Genomic DNA, 15,787 nt, shown 5'->3' on the forward strand with positions numbered 1-15,787 from the left:
AGCAGGAGGCGCATCTTGGATGCGGACACTGCTGCGCAGCACCAAATAGCCAGAGATCACGACTGTATCTCACATCCAGAGCATAATACTGAATGGGGAGACAGAGTAGTGACGTACCTGGCTGGTTACGTTTCACACAAGTTGCACACTAAGCTGATGTGTGACCAGTGCGCGGTAGCGTTGTTTGCATCTCGACCACAGGGTGACACATACTCTTTCATTCAGAGAAAAAGTAGCGGAGGGCTGAGCTACCCATCAGAGAGAGAGTGCAATTAAAATCTGTCGTAAATCTGAGTCTCTTGTTCGATTTCCATTGCACGGTAAAAGCCTGTCATCAAGAACTTTGTTAACTAACCTTGTGCATGAAGTTTTGGTTTCATTCCAGCAAAGATCTGTTTCTGGAGCTTCATGGCCACATGTTTCCGCTTGAGGATCATTATGTCCTTCTAGTGCAGAGCATTGCAGGGTGCTTTTTAAATATAGGCTCTATCACGTAGGCAAGAAGGTCACAGAAAGCTTCCAGGATAGCCATGTGCGACTAATTTTTAGGAAGCTTACCCAGTTTAAGGGCCAGTAGCGGGCATATAGCTACCGAGTTTCTTTCCGAAACAGTGAGGCAAAGGAATGCATGTCCAGTGGAGCATCATTTGGGAGAGAGGGGGAAAGGGTTATCATCATTTCAGGAGGGTTCTGGCTATGCACTGCGGGAGGTAGTTTAATCTTGCAATAGTCATGTCCTCAGTCTGAATCCTCTGCTAGTTTTTGCGGATAAATTTTTTGTTCAGCTCACACTCGTCAATGACTGGTTGGTAAACCCTGAATCCCCCTTTTTTTTTGTGCATAGCATTTACCATGTATATTTAACTATTGTTTGATTGCACGCTGATAATGTAAATAATGCCTCCTATATTTGCTTACTGGCCGTATTGGTTGGTCAAGAGCCCAAATAAATGTTTCTGACTATGCAACATGGTGTCACTCCTCTACTTTCACTATTATACATTTGGACATGCACAAAACTGTGTAAACAGGCCCTGCAGGCCAGCACGAACTGATGAAATCCTTTCAACAAGAGGTGGAGACTAAGGTAGGTCAACGGGGCCTCTTGCTTATATGACCAAGAAGAACCATTTCCACCTTAGTTCCTGCAGCAATATCTTGGGGATTTGTAAACAAGGTTGAGAAAGGTGGTGCAAGTTGCACAGCTAGGTCGTATCGGCTACGCTGTATCGTTTATTCTGAACGTGCATATATGTTAGCCAAGTTGATATTTATCGGCTGACTGAGAATACCGACTAGGTGAGCACCGTTGAAGTTATGCTGCAGAATAACTGTATGACAGAGCTAGGTTTGGTCCGACCGCGTAGCTGTGGGGTTAACAATTAATAGCCCCATGCTAATGAAGCTGAGTTGCATGCGCGCGTATTGTACAGGGTTCATGTGCTCTCGCACGCATGGCAGCGGCGCATTCAGAGAGGTTTTTAACTTAATCTATATATACATAGTTTTGCAGTGCTAAAATCGCACTGTGCGAATACTACTTGGGGGGGGGGGGGGGGCACCTGCGCTCCGGACGACGCGGATTTATAAGCTTGGTATATACTGTCGTATAACATCTCTGAGTGAAATTCCAGCGAGAATAAGCGAGCCTAACAGAGAGAAGCATTTTACGGTGAGCGTTTAGCGTTGCAGCAGTCGGTACAGCGCAATTACTATATACACCAAAGCGCAAGGTGATCCATTTCAGACACACAAGATCGAGCGAATGCAATGGGATCAAGTGCAGAGCGCTGAGCCGTTGCGGGCTGCAGTGGCCGGACGACCGTTATTTTAAGGGTTTTGAGAAATAAGGTGCCTCGAAAGCGCGCAGCCCGCCGCAGTCGTTCCCCTCACACGGGCGTAGAGCCGCCGGCAGCCCTTCCGACGCCGAGGAATACGATCGCAAAAGCGTGCCGCTCGGTGTTATTCTACGACTGCTACGCAAACTTCCTTTTGACACACAGCAGGGAAACGTGGAAAACGCTGAAAGCCTCTGCGTGTCTGCATAGTTCGAAAGGATGCAGTAGGCTGCTGCAGAAAACGACGGCTCGGTGCCGCACAGCCCGATCGCTCCGCATCACTGCACTAGCTTTGAAGAGAAAAATTTCCGCTAAACGGCGATTCGACACATCCAGAAGAAATCGTCAATGAGTGCGTACCGCTGCGAGGCGAGGCGAGGCGACTTTCGGACGCAAGGCAAAGCCGAGCACATCACCTCGAAAGCCCACTCGCCGCCACCGAGAAAAAAACTCGGGCTACTCGCACCCACCGCTCTCTGGCCCTTTGCAATAATGACGCAGTACGCTGTTGTTAGTGGCCCGATTTTTCATAGCAAAAACGACAACGTTGCTAATGGCCCGACTTTCTAAGCCTAAATTTTGGCGTTACGTTTGGTGACACGCTGACACGGGAGTGTCACCAGGCTCTGCCTTTTAACTGTCGTAAGTGGTTCTGGTTGTTGGCGAAAAATTTGTGTGCAGGGCGTGCAACTGTTTCTTGGAGAACACCTTCGCTGCACTGCACAGGGTTAGGGGAGGGGAGTTAAAGAGATAGAATAGAGGACGGGTCAGAAGGCGGAAAGGGCGGCAAGTGCACGGCAGAATGCGGCACGAAAAGCGCGATACACAGGCACGAGAAACAGTGGGCGGGCACACATTGCGAAGCGCGCACTGGTGTGAGTCAGAAGACACCCATGCACTCATTGATCACAGTATGTTTCTTAGTGCAGGAGGAGGGGAAGTGGAGACGCCAAAGAGTCTCTGGAAAGGGGTTTGCGGGCACACACAATGTAGCGCGCGATGGTGAAAATTCAGCACACTGGGGCACAATGCACAGAAGGTTTGTGTTCACAGCACGCAGCACAAAGCACTTGGGTGACACTAGATGCGCCTGCGAAGGCCTGCCTCATCGACGAAGGAGACGAGAGCGGACAGGGCAGCTTTCCTTTTGTGTGGCGATGCCTCAGGGAAGACTGGGTCGCCGGCAGTGGCAGAGGGCAGGCCGAGCTTGCTGTATTCGGCGCACATTATGGAGCGCACGTTAGCATGAACGGGGCACTCACAGAGCAGGTGCTCAACTGTTTCTGTCTCTCCGCAGTCAATACAGTTTGTGTCGGCCTCTCCCATGGGGCGGTGGCGTCGGTCTGCCGTGAAGACACAACCAATCCTGATGTGCAGGAGTAAAGAGTATGCCGCGCGTCCGAAGGCAGTGTACGGGACAGGCCTTGGGAGCTTGCCGGATGCGACGCGGGGGTCTGGGTGGCGAAGTGCAACCTTGTGGCGCAGTATGTGACGCGCTGCGTCAAAGGCCGAGATAGCCTCACAAACTGGAGCTGCTGGGTTGGAGTGGACTGCCTTGGCGAGTCGATCAGCAGCTTCGTTTCCTGGCACTCCCACACGGGATGGCACCCACTGCAACAAAATATCACAGCCGCGCGCACTGAGCGTACACAGTTTGTGGTGTCGCTGCTTAAAGATTACGCGTTATAAATATTAGGCAACAGCGCGCGGTGACAGCCGAGAGCACGGTGTAAGAATAGATAGGTGTACCAACGGCGCCGCTTGTCTTATGCTCCGCACGTTGCGCGAGGAATCTCGCAGTTTTGCAGCGTGCTGATAGATGGCGGCACACAACAACAAGGCCTTGGGTGTCTCAAACAGTGCCGGGGGGAGACAACTTAAGAGACTCCGCCATATTGAATCCCAACTGGCCTCTGCCATGTACCGTAAAATGCTCGACTGGTAGCCCAGTGTAGCTATCATTGCAAAATGCCATTCAAGTTAAAGCACTTTGAAGCGCAAGCTTTATTTACTTTGGCGGATTTGATGTAAAAAAACTTACCTTTGCAACTTTGAACAGAGGGCACTCCAAAGCAACAACTTCTTGCAATGTGCTAAGTTGTGTTTGTTTTTCCATTGGTATATTAGGTTGAATGCAAGAGATATGAGATGTTTAATTGTCTGAAGCAACCCAGCTAACAGCAGGAGTACTAACGTCCCACGTATCTATCTGCCTAAATTCTTTTTTAGTTTCCATAAGTAAAAACAAACTAATAGTAACATAAAAACAGACAATATTTTCGGTAATACGTACCTTTGCAACTTTTATCAGAGGCCACTAGCAGGACTACAACTTCGTACTAAGGGTTATTTTAGTTTTGTTTCTCCATATGTTATACAAATTTCTCTTCAAGAGAGATGACAAGCCAAATTGCCTTAAGCAATCTACCTGCAAAAGAGACGATTTATTTGCAGTAATAAAAAAACGATTAATAGCAAACTCAAACACTATTTGCGTTTGCGGATTGTATTTAAAAAATACTTACCTTTGCAACTTTGAACAGAGGGCACATGCAAAGCAACAACTTCTTGCCATGTGCTAGGTCCTGTTTGTCTCTCCATGTATTTTACAAAGTAGTATGCAAGATTGATGACAACTTGAATTGTCTGAAGCAGCCCTACTGACTGCAGGGGTCCAAGCTTTACTCGTATTCTCCCTGCTTAAAATCTAATTTATTTGAAGTAAATTAAACTAATCGCAAATCAAAAAACATTAGTTAGTGTGGCACACTTTATTAAAGAAAATTCGTACCTATGCAACATTTAATAGGGGGCACTTGTAACGCTGCAACTTCTTGATAACGTCTATTTTAGGCATAGAGGTTTCTCCACCTGTTATACAAACTTTTATGCAAGAGAGATGACATGCTAAATTCCCTGAAGCAACATGCCCGCAAAAATTGCATTTTAATTTGCATTAAAAAAGAAACTAATCGCAAAATTAAACGCAACCATTACTCATGTTGGCGCATGGATTGAATAGAGTACTTTAATCTGTATTCCGGGTCTTTCGGTTATGTGCGCTTGTAACTACGGCGCTGCCAAGCTGTTTCAATTCCCGCTAATGAATTTTCACGGCCAAATCTCAACAAAACTTTCTCTGTCCTGTGTTCGTCCCTTTATTTAATACGCCTCTACTGTATGGGACACTGCACAGCAATTGGAGCAAATTCACAACAGGGCAGCAAGATTCGTCTCGGGCAGGTACGGCCGGGCGCAGGGATAGTTGTACAGAAATTAATAATGTCTTGAAGTGGAAGCCGCGCCGTGACTGTGTTTTAGTGCTTATGTATGAATATGTGCTTTCTTTTCATGTGGGTCAAAATACCGGCAATAAAGAAAAAAAAAAGCGGTGGCTCAGCGGTTAGGGCGCTCGACTACTGATCCGGAGTTCCCGGTTTCGAACCCGACCGTGCCGGCTGCGTTTTTATGGAGGCAAAACGCTAAGGTGCCCGTGTGCTGTGCGATGTCAGTGCACGTTAAAGATCCCCAGGTGGTCGAAATTATTCCGGAGCCCTCCACTAGAGCACCTCATTTTCATTTCTTCTTTCACTCTCTCCTTATCCCTTCCCTTACAGCGCTGTTCAGGTGTCTAACGATATATGAGACAGATACTGCGCCATTTCCTTTCCCCTAAACCAATTATTATTAATATTATTATTATTATTATTATTATTATTATTATTATTATTATTATTATTATTATTATTATTATTATTATTGACGTGGGAAAGTCTTGCTGCTTCTAAACGACATGACCATTCTTGTAAAATTTGCGAGTACCGTCCCAGGACGAACTTGTTCGCGAATTCATTTTTTGTTGAAACTGTGCAACAGTGGAATCGACTTTCGGAGGTTCAAGTGTGCGCTGTCAACGAAGACGTTTTTTTTTTTTTGCCAATCCGTGAATCCGGGACCCTGCTATACTGCTATAACACCTTCGGGCAATGCGGGCTAATTCTTGATTAAAAATTCAAGTGCGAACTTTTCGGAGTGCGTCGTCTGTTCGCGCTTAAGTTTGGGCAGTGGTTTAGGACGCTTCATTCACTCGCTGCAAGTTGGCCTGTTATATATTGTCGCAGCGCGACTGCTACAGCGCGGAGCTGAATATTTGATGTACAGTACAGTACCAGCAACCGCTGCCCATTACGAGCGACCGCTTTTTGTAACAGAATGGCTGCGAAGAGAGCTTATATCATGCAAATCCTTGGAGGAATATCGGTAGTTTTTCAACACCTGTTGCGCCGGTTCAGTAGTACGTAGGAGCGCTCGAGGCGACTGAGCCGACGACTCGGGTTCAATAACGCGGCCGCGCCATTCGATGAAGGCGAAAGGCAGGAGTGTGCTGTGAAATATCAGACTTACGGGTGGTCGAAATTAGTCCAGATCCCTTCACTACGGCGTCCCTCACCGACAATGTGTCGCTTCGTGACGTGTCCCACAATTTACAATTTTTTTCACATTTTCTAGTCTTTGTAGAGCTTTGATGTGCACTGCATCGGAGCTGCAAGGGTTTCTTGCCGAGCGGTATCACGTGAGCTGCCTTTGGCTGCAAGCAATTGGTACACCGCATTTTAGTTTCTGTGCTAAAATTGGCACATGCGGCACGTTGAATTCTTCCTCTTGAAAGTTTTGTGTGCTTACCAGCTTCACGACCTTTCCTAGGCACACAGTCTGCTTTCCTGTCGGTACATGCGCCTGTCAGAATTAACTGCTTTTGTTCAATATTTGCTATGGCTTAGGGCATATTTAGTGCAGAAACTTCCAAGATAAACAACTGTCTCAAGCTACTAAATTTCAATGCGGCTGTTATACAAAAATGCAACTGCATGACAAATGTCTTGCATTTTCAGTGCTACTGTTTTCTTCCTGATTGCACATGTTATGCCTCAGCGAGCATGCGCCGAGATTATGTGGCTGAAAACCTCTACTAATGCGCGTCCAGGGCCTTATGGGCAAGTGACACAGCAACTATGCCAATTTCCACTTACTGAAGCTTTATTGCATGTATGAGAACCTTGCTCACACACACGCAGAATTAAACAAACATAAATATGCACTGCAATTCATTTCAGAGCCTGCATGGTGGTGCGGAACATTGCATGCCATATGTATATCCGTTGCAGCTCTGAATGTTAAGAATTCCCAATGCTGGTTGCTACATTACGTAGATAAAAAAGAAAGTACTAAAATAAGTGCTTTGTTTTGTGGGGTATTTAGAAATATCCAGTAGATTCAGAATGTAATATCAGTGTTGCTTCCCATCAAGGCAGAGAGGCCTTGCAGAGGTAAAAGAATATCGGTTTGCGAGTTGCACAGTGAATTATACATTCTTCTTTTTTCCACGGTGTTAATTTGTTTGAAAATGTTTGAGATGTTGTTAAAGTAAAAAACCTTTTCACATGGGTAATTGCTGTTTGTACCCCAACAGAATTATCTCTTTTTGGTTTCCATGTGCTGTCTGGGGAAGCTAACTGCCATTCTTTAAATTATATGCGTGCTGATTATGGCTGATATACTGTGACATTTCTTTTCTGTTAGGCAAGCTTCAATAGGAAAATTAATCTTCAGACAATGGACACGATGTGAGCAAAATTACAAGCTGTCACTACAAAATAATCTTCTGTATACCGCATACTTCTCTTAATCTGGCAAAGGATATCTTGGCAATCAATTATGGCTGATATACTGTGACATTTCTTTTCTGTTAGGTAAGCTTCAGTAGGAAAATGAATCTTCGGGCAATGGACACGATGTGAGCAAAATTACAAGCTGTCACTACAATATAATCTTCTGTATACCGTGTACTTCTCTTAATCTGGCAAAGGATATCTTGGCAATCAAATAATGCCCTTTGAATATCAATCTGTGCAGGGAATGTTGCCTCCACAAACTTCGAGTTCTGTTCAAACACCAGAAAAGAGAAAACAAGCGGTGGTAAGTAAGGCAGGCAGGCAAGGTTAACCTGAAAACAACATACAACACCAGAGCTTTCACATGTGTATGTGAATGGCTTATTTCTGGCATGTTTTTATTACTGCAACCTTTTTAGAGCGCATAGGTAAGGGGTCTTGAGTGACTGGATCAGCTTGATTTTACACCCATGACTCTTGCTAACACACTTTAAAAATTTGTATGCCTTTTTTTTATCAATAAACCAATAAATTTTTTAGTGTGTGTGTCCTCCACATCAAGCTGAGAGAGCCCCTGCCAGATCTCTCGGCTTGGAAATGGGTGTCCAGCAACACAAGCAACGGCGAGTGCAAAGGAAATTTTTTTCCTACACCTCAGTGCGAACCTCCTGCATTTTTGTTACCCCTGAAGAAAGTACACGTGGCTGGAACCGAGCAGCTTGTCATTGTAGAAGGTGACTAAATTTTGATTCTGCTTTATAGGTTGACACTCCGGAGAAAGCTTTCTTGAGAGCACGTGCAGCAAAGTTTGCCTCGGAGCACATAAAGACTCGAAAGCGGATCAAGCAGCTGCAGCAGTCTAGAAGACCCCAGAAAAAAAAAAAACGCTTGAAGAATTGAAGGCTGTGATTCAAATGCTACAGAGGCAAAATATCGTGCTGAAGGATCAGGTGGCTGTGCTTGACACCCTTGGAATAGCCAATCAACACCTCCCTAAAAAACAGATATCCAAGCGCCCTGGCCGGGATGTGCCGAGGCAGTTTTCACCTGTAGATGGCAATGCTGGCTTTTCAACTGAGGCATTCAATGCTCTAAAAATGAAGTGCACCGAGATGAGCAGCCGAGGCCACCAAACTGTATGCAGTCTGATGACTGATGAAATGTCAGTCAGGCAGCAGGTTCAGTGGAACAGGGGCAATTCTGAGGGGTTTGCTGACAAGGGCACAGGAGTTGATGGTGACTGCCTGCCACAGGCAAAAGCTGCTTTTTGTTGTAATGGCAGTAGCCATTAACGGACGGTGGAAGCTGCCGCTCAGATACTTTTTAGTAGATGGTCTTCTCGGCGAGCAGCGAGCTGATCTAGTTATATACACAAAGCCTGCTTCTTGCCCACGATGCTGGGGCAATGGTTGTAGCTCTAACAGGCGATGGAGCTCCAGCAAATACAGCCATGTCAGAGGAGCCGGGCTGCAGCTTCAAAAATGTAGACCAACTGAAGACGACATTCTCTCATCCTGCCACCCAAAAACCAGCGGCAGCATTTCTTGACCCTTGTCATATGTTAAAACTTGTCACAAATGCTCTAGCGCACAAAAAATCAACAAGGGAAACACGGTGGCATGGCAGCATATTGAGCGGCTACATAGTTTGCAACAAAAAGAAGGGCTTCACTTGGCCAACAAGCTGCACAGAGCGCATATTCAATGGCAGAGGCAGCCGAGGAAGGTCACGTGTGCGGCCCAAGTTATGAGCACTTCTGTGGCCACAGCACTTGCTGAATGTCGAGTGCTCAAAGTAGATGGTTTTGCCGACTCACAGGCAAGTGAAGAATTTTTGAGGTGCATTAACAATACCTTTGATGCGTTGAATTGAAGGTCCATACAGCAAAAGGGATTCAAGAAAGTTTTAAATGAGTGAAATTTCAAAGATGTTGAAGCCATGTTTAGAGCCTCCATCATTTACCTGTCATCACTGAGCAAGTCTACCAGTGGCCACAGCATGATTGAGACGGCACAAAAAACAGGATTTTTAGATTTCACCACATGTATGAAAAGCTTACTTGCACTCTACAATTTCACTGTCATGGAAAAGAAAGTCCTCAAATATATATAGGCACACAAAATTTGTCAAGACTGCCTGGAACTTTTTTTCGGACTTATCAGGTCCCACAGAGGCCACAACGACCACCCAACTATTGTACAATTTCGTGCTGCTTTCAGAAAAGTAGTAGTTCACAATGAGCTCGGTGATGTAGCAACAGGGAAGTGCTTGCCTTTAGAAACTGCAGCAATCTTGTCGTGCGGTAGTGCTATTATTGCTTCAGCAACTGAGACACTAAACGCGTCAAAAAGCAGGAGGCGCATCTTGGATGCGGACACTGCTGCGCAGCACCAAATAGCCAGAGATCACGACTGTATCTCACATCCAGAGCATAATACTGAATGGGGAGACAGAGTAGTGACGTACCTGGCTGGTTACGTTTCACACAAGTTGCACACTAAGCTGATGTGTGACCAGTGCGCGGTAGCGCTGTTTGCATCTCGACCACAGGATGACACATACTCTTTCATTCAGAGAAAAAGTAGCGGAGGGCTGAGCTACCCATCAGAGAGAGAGTGTAATTAAAATCTGTCGTAAATCTGAGTCTCTTGTTCGATTGCCATTGCACGGTAAAAGCCTGTCATCAAGAACTTTGTTAACTAACCTTGTGCATGAAGTTTTGGTTTCATTCCAGCAAAGATCTGTTTCTGGAGCTTCATGGCCACATGTTTCCGCTTGAGGATCATTATGTCCTTCTAGTGCAGAGCATTGCAGCGTGCTTTTTAAATATAGGCTCTATCACGTAGGCAAGAAGGTCACAGAAAGCTTCCAGGATAGCCATGTGCGACTAATTTTTAGGAAGCTTACCCAGTTTAAGGGCCAGTAGCGGGCATATAGCTACCGAGTTTCTTTCCGAAACAGTGAGGCAAAGGAATGCATGTCCAGTGGAGCATCATTTGGGAGAGAGGGGGAAAGGGTTATCATCATTTCAGGAGGGTTCTGGCTATGCACTGCGGGAGGTAGTTTAATCTTGCAATAGTCATAAGTCCTCAGTCTGAATCCTCTGCTAGTTTTTGCGGATAAATTTTTTGTTCAGCTCACACTCGTCAATGACTGGTTGGTAAACCCTGAATCCCCCTTTTTTTTTTGTGCATAGCATTTACCATGTATATTTAACTATTGTTTGATTGCACGCTGATAATGTAAATAATGCCTCCTATATTTGCTTACTGGCCGTATTGGTTGGTCAAGAGCCCAAATAAATGTTTCTGACTATGCAACATGGTGTCACTCATCTACTTTCACTATTATACATTTGGACATGCACAAAACTGTGTAAACAGGCCCTGCAGGCCAGCACGAACTGATGAAATCCTTTCAACAAGAGGTGGAGACTAAGGTAGGTCAACGGGGCCTCTTGCTTATATGACCAAGAAGAACCATTTCCACCTTAGTTCCTGCAGCAATATCTTGGGGATTTGTAAACAAGGTTGAGAAAGGTGGTGCAAGTTGCACAGCTAGGTCGTATCGGCTACGCTGTATCGTTTATTCTGAACGTGCATATATGTTAGCCAAGTTGATATTTATCGGCTGACTGAGAATACCGACTAGGTGAGCACCGTTGAAGTTATGCTGCAGAATAACTGTATGACAGAGCTAGGTTTGGTCCGACCGCGTAGCTGTGGGGTTAACAATTAATAGCCCCATGCTAATGAAGCTGAGTTGCATGCGCGCGTATTGTACAGGGTTCATGTGCTCTCGCGCGCATGGCAGCGGCGCATTCAGAGAGGTTTTTAACTTAATCTATATATACATAGTTTTGCAGTGCTAAAATCGCACTGTGCGAATACTACTTGGGGGGGGGGGGGGCCACCTGCGCTCCGGACGACGCGGATTTATAAGCTTGGTATATACTGTCGTATAACATCTCTGAGTGAAATTCCAGCGAGAATAAGCGAGCCTAACAGAGAGAAGCATTTTACGGTGAGCGTTTAGCGTTGCAGCAGTCGGTACAGCGCAATTACTATATACACCAAAGCGCAAGGTGATCCATTTCAGACACACAAGATCGAGCGAATGCAATGGGATCAAGTGCAGAGCGCTGAGCCGTTGCGGGCTGCAGTGGCCGGACGACCGTTATTTTAAGGGTTTTGAGAAATAAGGTGCCTCGAAAGCGCGCAGCCCGCCGCAGTCGTTCCCCTCGCACGGGCGTAGAGCCGCCGGCAGCCCTTCCGACGCCGAGGAATACGATCGCAAAAGCGTGCCGCTCGGTGTTATTCTACGCCTGCTACGCAAACTTCCTTTTGACACACAGCAGGGAAACGTGGAAAACGCTGAAAGCCTCTGCGTGTCTGCATAGTTCGAAAGGATGCAGTAGGCTGCTGCAGAAAACGATGGCTCGGTGCCACACAGCCCGATCGCTCCGCATCACTGCACTAGCTTTGAAGAGAAAAATTTCCGCTAAACGGCGATTCGACACATCCAGAAGAAATCGTCAATGAGTGCGTACCGCTGCGAGGCGAGGCGAGGCGACTTTCGGACGCAAGGCAAAGCCGAGCACATCACCTCGAAAGCCCACTCGCCGCCACCGAGAAAAAAACTCGGGCTACTCGCACCCACCGCTCTCTGGCCCTTTGCAATAATGACGCAGTACGCTGTTGTTAGTGGCCCGATTTTTCATAGCAAAAACGACAACGTTGCTAATGGCCCGACTTTCTAAGCCTAAATTTTGGCGTTACGTTTGGTGACACGCTGACACGGGAGTGTCACCAGGCTCTGCCTTTTAACTGTCGTAAGTGGTTCTGGTTGTTGGCGAAAAATTTGTGTGCAGGGCGTGCAACTGTTTCTTGGAGAACACCTTCGCTGCACTGCACAGGGTTAGGGGAGGGGAGTTAAAGAGATAGAATAGAGGACGGGTCAGAAGGCGGAAAGGGCGGCAAGTGCACGGCAGAATGCGGCACGAAAAGCGCGATACACAGGCACGAGAAACAGTGGGCGGGCACACATTGCGAAGCGCGCACTGGTGTGAGTCAGAAGACACCCATGCACTCATTGATCACAGTATGTTTCTTAGTGCAGGAGGAGGGGAAGTGGAGACGCCAAAGAGTCTCTGGAAAGGGGTTTGCGGGCACACACAATGTAGCGCGCGATGGTGAAAATTCAGCACACTGGGGCACAATGCACAGAAGGTTTGTGTTCACAGCACGCAGCACAAAGCACTTGGGTGACACTAGATGCGCCTGCGAAGGCCTGCCTCATCGACGAAGGAGACGAGAGCGGACAGGGCAGCTTTCCTTTTGTGTGGCGATGCCTCAGGGAAGACTGGGTCGCCGGCAGTGGCAGAGGGCAGGCCGAGCTTGCTGTATTCGGCGCGCATTATGGAGCGCACGTTAGCATGAACGGGGCACTCACAGAGCAGGTGCTCAACTGTTTCTGTCTCTCCGCAGTCAATACAGTTTGTGTCGGCCTCTCCCATGGGGCGGTGGCGTCGGTCTGCCGTGAAGACACAACCAATCCTGATGTGCAGGAGTAAAGAGTATGCCGCGCGTCCGAAGGCAGTGTACGGGACAGGCCTTGGGAGCTTGCCGGATGCGACGCGGGGGTCTGGGTGGCAAAGTGCAACCTTGTGGCGCAGTATGTGACGCGCTGCGTCAAAGGCCGAGATAGCCTCACAAACTGGAGCTGCTGGGTTGGAGTGGACTGCCTTGGCGAGTCGGTCAGCAGCTTCGTTTCCTGGCACTCCCACACGGGATGGCACCCACTGCAACAAAATATCACAGCCGCGCGCACTGAGCGTACACAGTTTGTGGTGTCGCTGCTTAAAGATTACGCGTTATGAATATTAGGCAACAGCGCGCGGTGACAGCCGAGAGCACGGTGTAAGATTAGATAGGTGTACCAACGGCGCCGCTTGTCTTATGCTCCGCACGTTGCGCGAGGAATCTCGCAGTTTTGCAGCGTGCTGATAGATGGCGGCACACAACAACAACAAGGCCTTGGGTGTCTCAAACAGTGCCGGGGGGAGACAACTTAAGAGACTCCGCCATATTGAATCCCAACTGGCCTCTGCCATGTACCGTAAAATGCTCGACTGGTAGCCCAGTGTAGCTATCATTGCAAAATGCCATTCAAGTTAAAGCACTTTGAAGCGCAAGCTTTATTTACTTTGGCGGATTTGATGTAAAAAAACTTACCTTTGCAACTTTGAACAGAGGGCACTCCAAAGCAACAACTTCTTGCAATGTGCTAAGTTGTGTTTGTTTTTCCATTGGTATATTAGGTTGAATGCAAGAGATATGAGATGTTTAATTGTCTGAAGCAACCCAGCTAACAGCAGGAGTACTAACGTCCCACGTATCTATCTGCCTAAATTCTTTTTTAGTTTCCATAAGTAAAAACAAACTAATAGTAACATAAAAACAGACAATATTTTCGGTAATACGTACCTTTGCAACTTTTATCAGAGGCCACTAGCAGGACTACAACTTCGTACTAAGGGTTATTTTAGTTTTGTTTCTCCATATGTTATACAAATTTCTCTTCAAGAGAGATGACAAGCCAAATTGCCTTAAGCAATCTACCTGCAAACGAGACGATTTATTTGCAGTAATAAAAAAACGATTAATAGCAAACTCAAACACTATTTGCGTTGGCGGATTGTATTTAAAAAATACTTACCTTTGCAACTTTGAACAGAGGGCACATGCAAAGCAACAACTTCTTGCCATGTGCTAGGTCCTGTTTGTCTCTCCATGTATTTTACAAAGTAGTATGCAAGATTGATGACAACTTGAATTGTCTGAAGCAGCCCTACTGACTGCAGGGGTCCAAGCTTTACTCGTATTCTCCCTGCTTAAAATCTAATTTATTTGAAGTAAATTAAACTAATCGCAAATAAAAAAACATTAGTTAGTGTGGCACACTTTATTAAAGAAAATTCGTACCTATGCAACATTTAATAGGGGGCACTTGTAACGCTGCAACTTCTTGATAACGTCTATTTTAGGCATAGAGGTTTCTCCACCTGTTATACAAACTTTTATGCAAGAGAGATGACATGCTAAATTCCCTGAAGCAACATGCCCGCAAAAATTGCATTTTAATTTGCATTAAAAAAGAAACTAATCGCAAAATTAAACGCAACCAGTACTCATGTTGGCGCATGGATTGAATAGAGTACTTCAATCTGTATTCCGGGTCTTTCGGTTATGTGCGCTTGTAACTACGGCGCTGCCAAGCTGTTTCAATACAAGCGTTTCGGTGCAGGTGGGCTGGAAACGCTGATTGGTCAAACAAAATGTGACGTCACGTCTAAAACGTCACGTGACGTTATGGCCACGTGACTTCTAATGACGTCGTGTCCGGTTGGGAAGAGACATATTTTCCCTAGGTTTTTCTCGGAATTCCCCACGTTTTGACAGCGCGCGCGGGTTCAAAAAGCGCACCTGATGCGCCGCGCTTTCACACACTGCATGCGCGTTTCTATATTTTTATTATATATGATATCCTTGAACTGCTGGTGTATTATTTTAGTGCGCTCGAACGGCGCGCTTCGTTGTGCATTTATTATAATCGCCACTGCCTGGCGGACCCGATACAGCTTTTGCAGACCTGAGAGGTTAAACACGTACTATCCATGCAAAGCCACGCAAATGCGCCTACAGGTGACCACGCCCGTCTATCAGCGCTCCGTCGAGTGCCTGCATTTACAATCGAGTGCTGTAGGACTATGAACCGGACCTAGAGCATACATATTATAATTTTTCCTTGTATTCTACATTCTCTACATGCAGGAGACTACACTCATAGCTTTCGTTAGTGCAGAAATTTCGTACAACCGTGTCAAAATTTGGCGGTCCGGTTTTGTTCTACACGACGTTTTGGAGGAGAAAAGCATTGGGTCTTTGAAGGACGACAGTCTATATAAACTCCTATTCACTGTGTCGTCGTACCTATCGTAATTAATGACGACATATAGAGGCTTTTGATACAACTCTCGTGATTTAAAACAAAACTGTTCGTTTCACTAACCCGCGAAAAAATATTGCGCGCAATCATTCGCCACAGCCCGTTGCTGCGTAATTTTTGTTTTGTGCGGATTTTCTTTTATAATATGAAAGCTGCACGCGATAGCTTATATATATAGTTGCGCAGCCGACCACTGCAGGTACCAGTAAACACGTACCCCGTTTAGAATGAATTTAAAAACGCGGTCGGGAGTTGGAATTATTTGTCCGG

This window comes from Amblyomma americanum, chromosome 10 (genome assembly GCF_052857255.1).
Source record: "Amblyomma americanum isolate KBUSLIRL-KWMA chromosome 10, ASM5285725v1, whole genome shotgun sequence".
Lineage (NCBI taxonomy): Eukaryota > Metazoa > Arthropoda > Arachnida > Ixodida > Ixodidae > Amblyomma > Amblyomma americanum.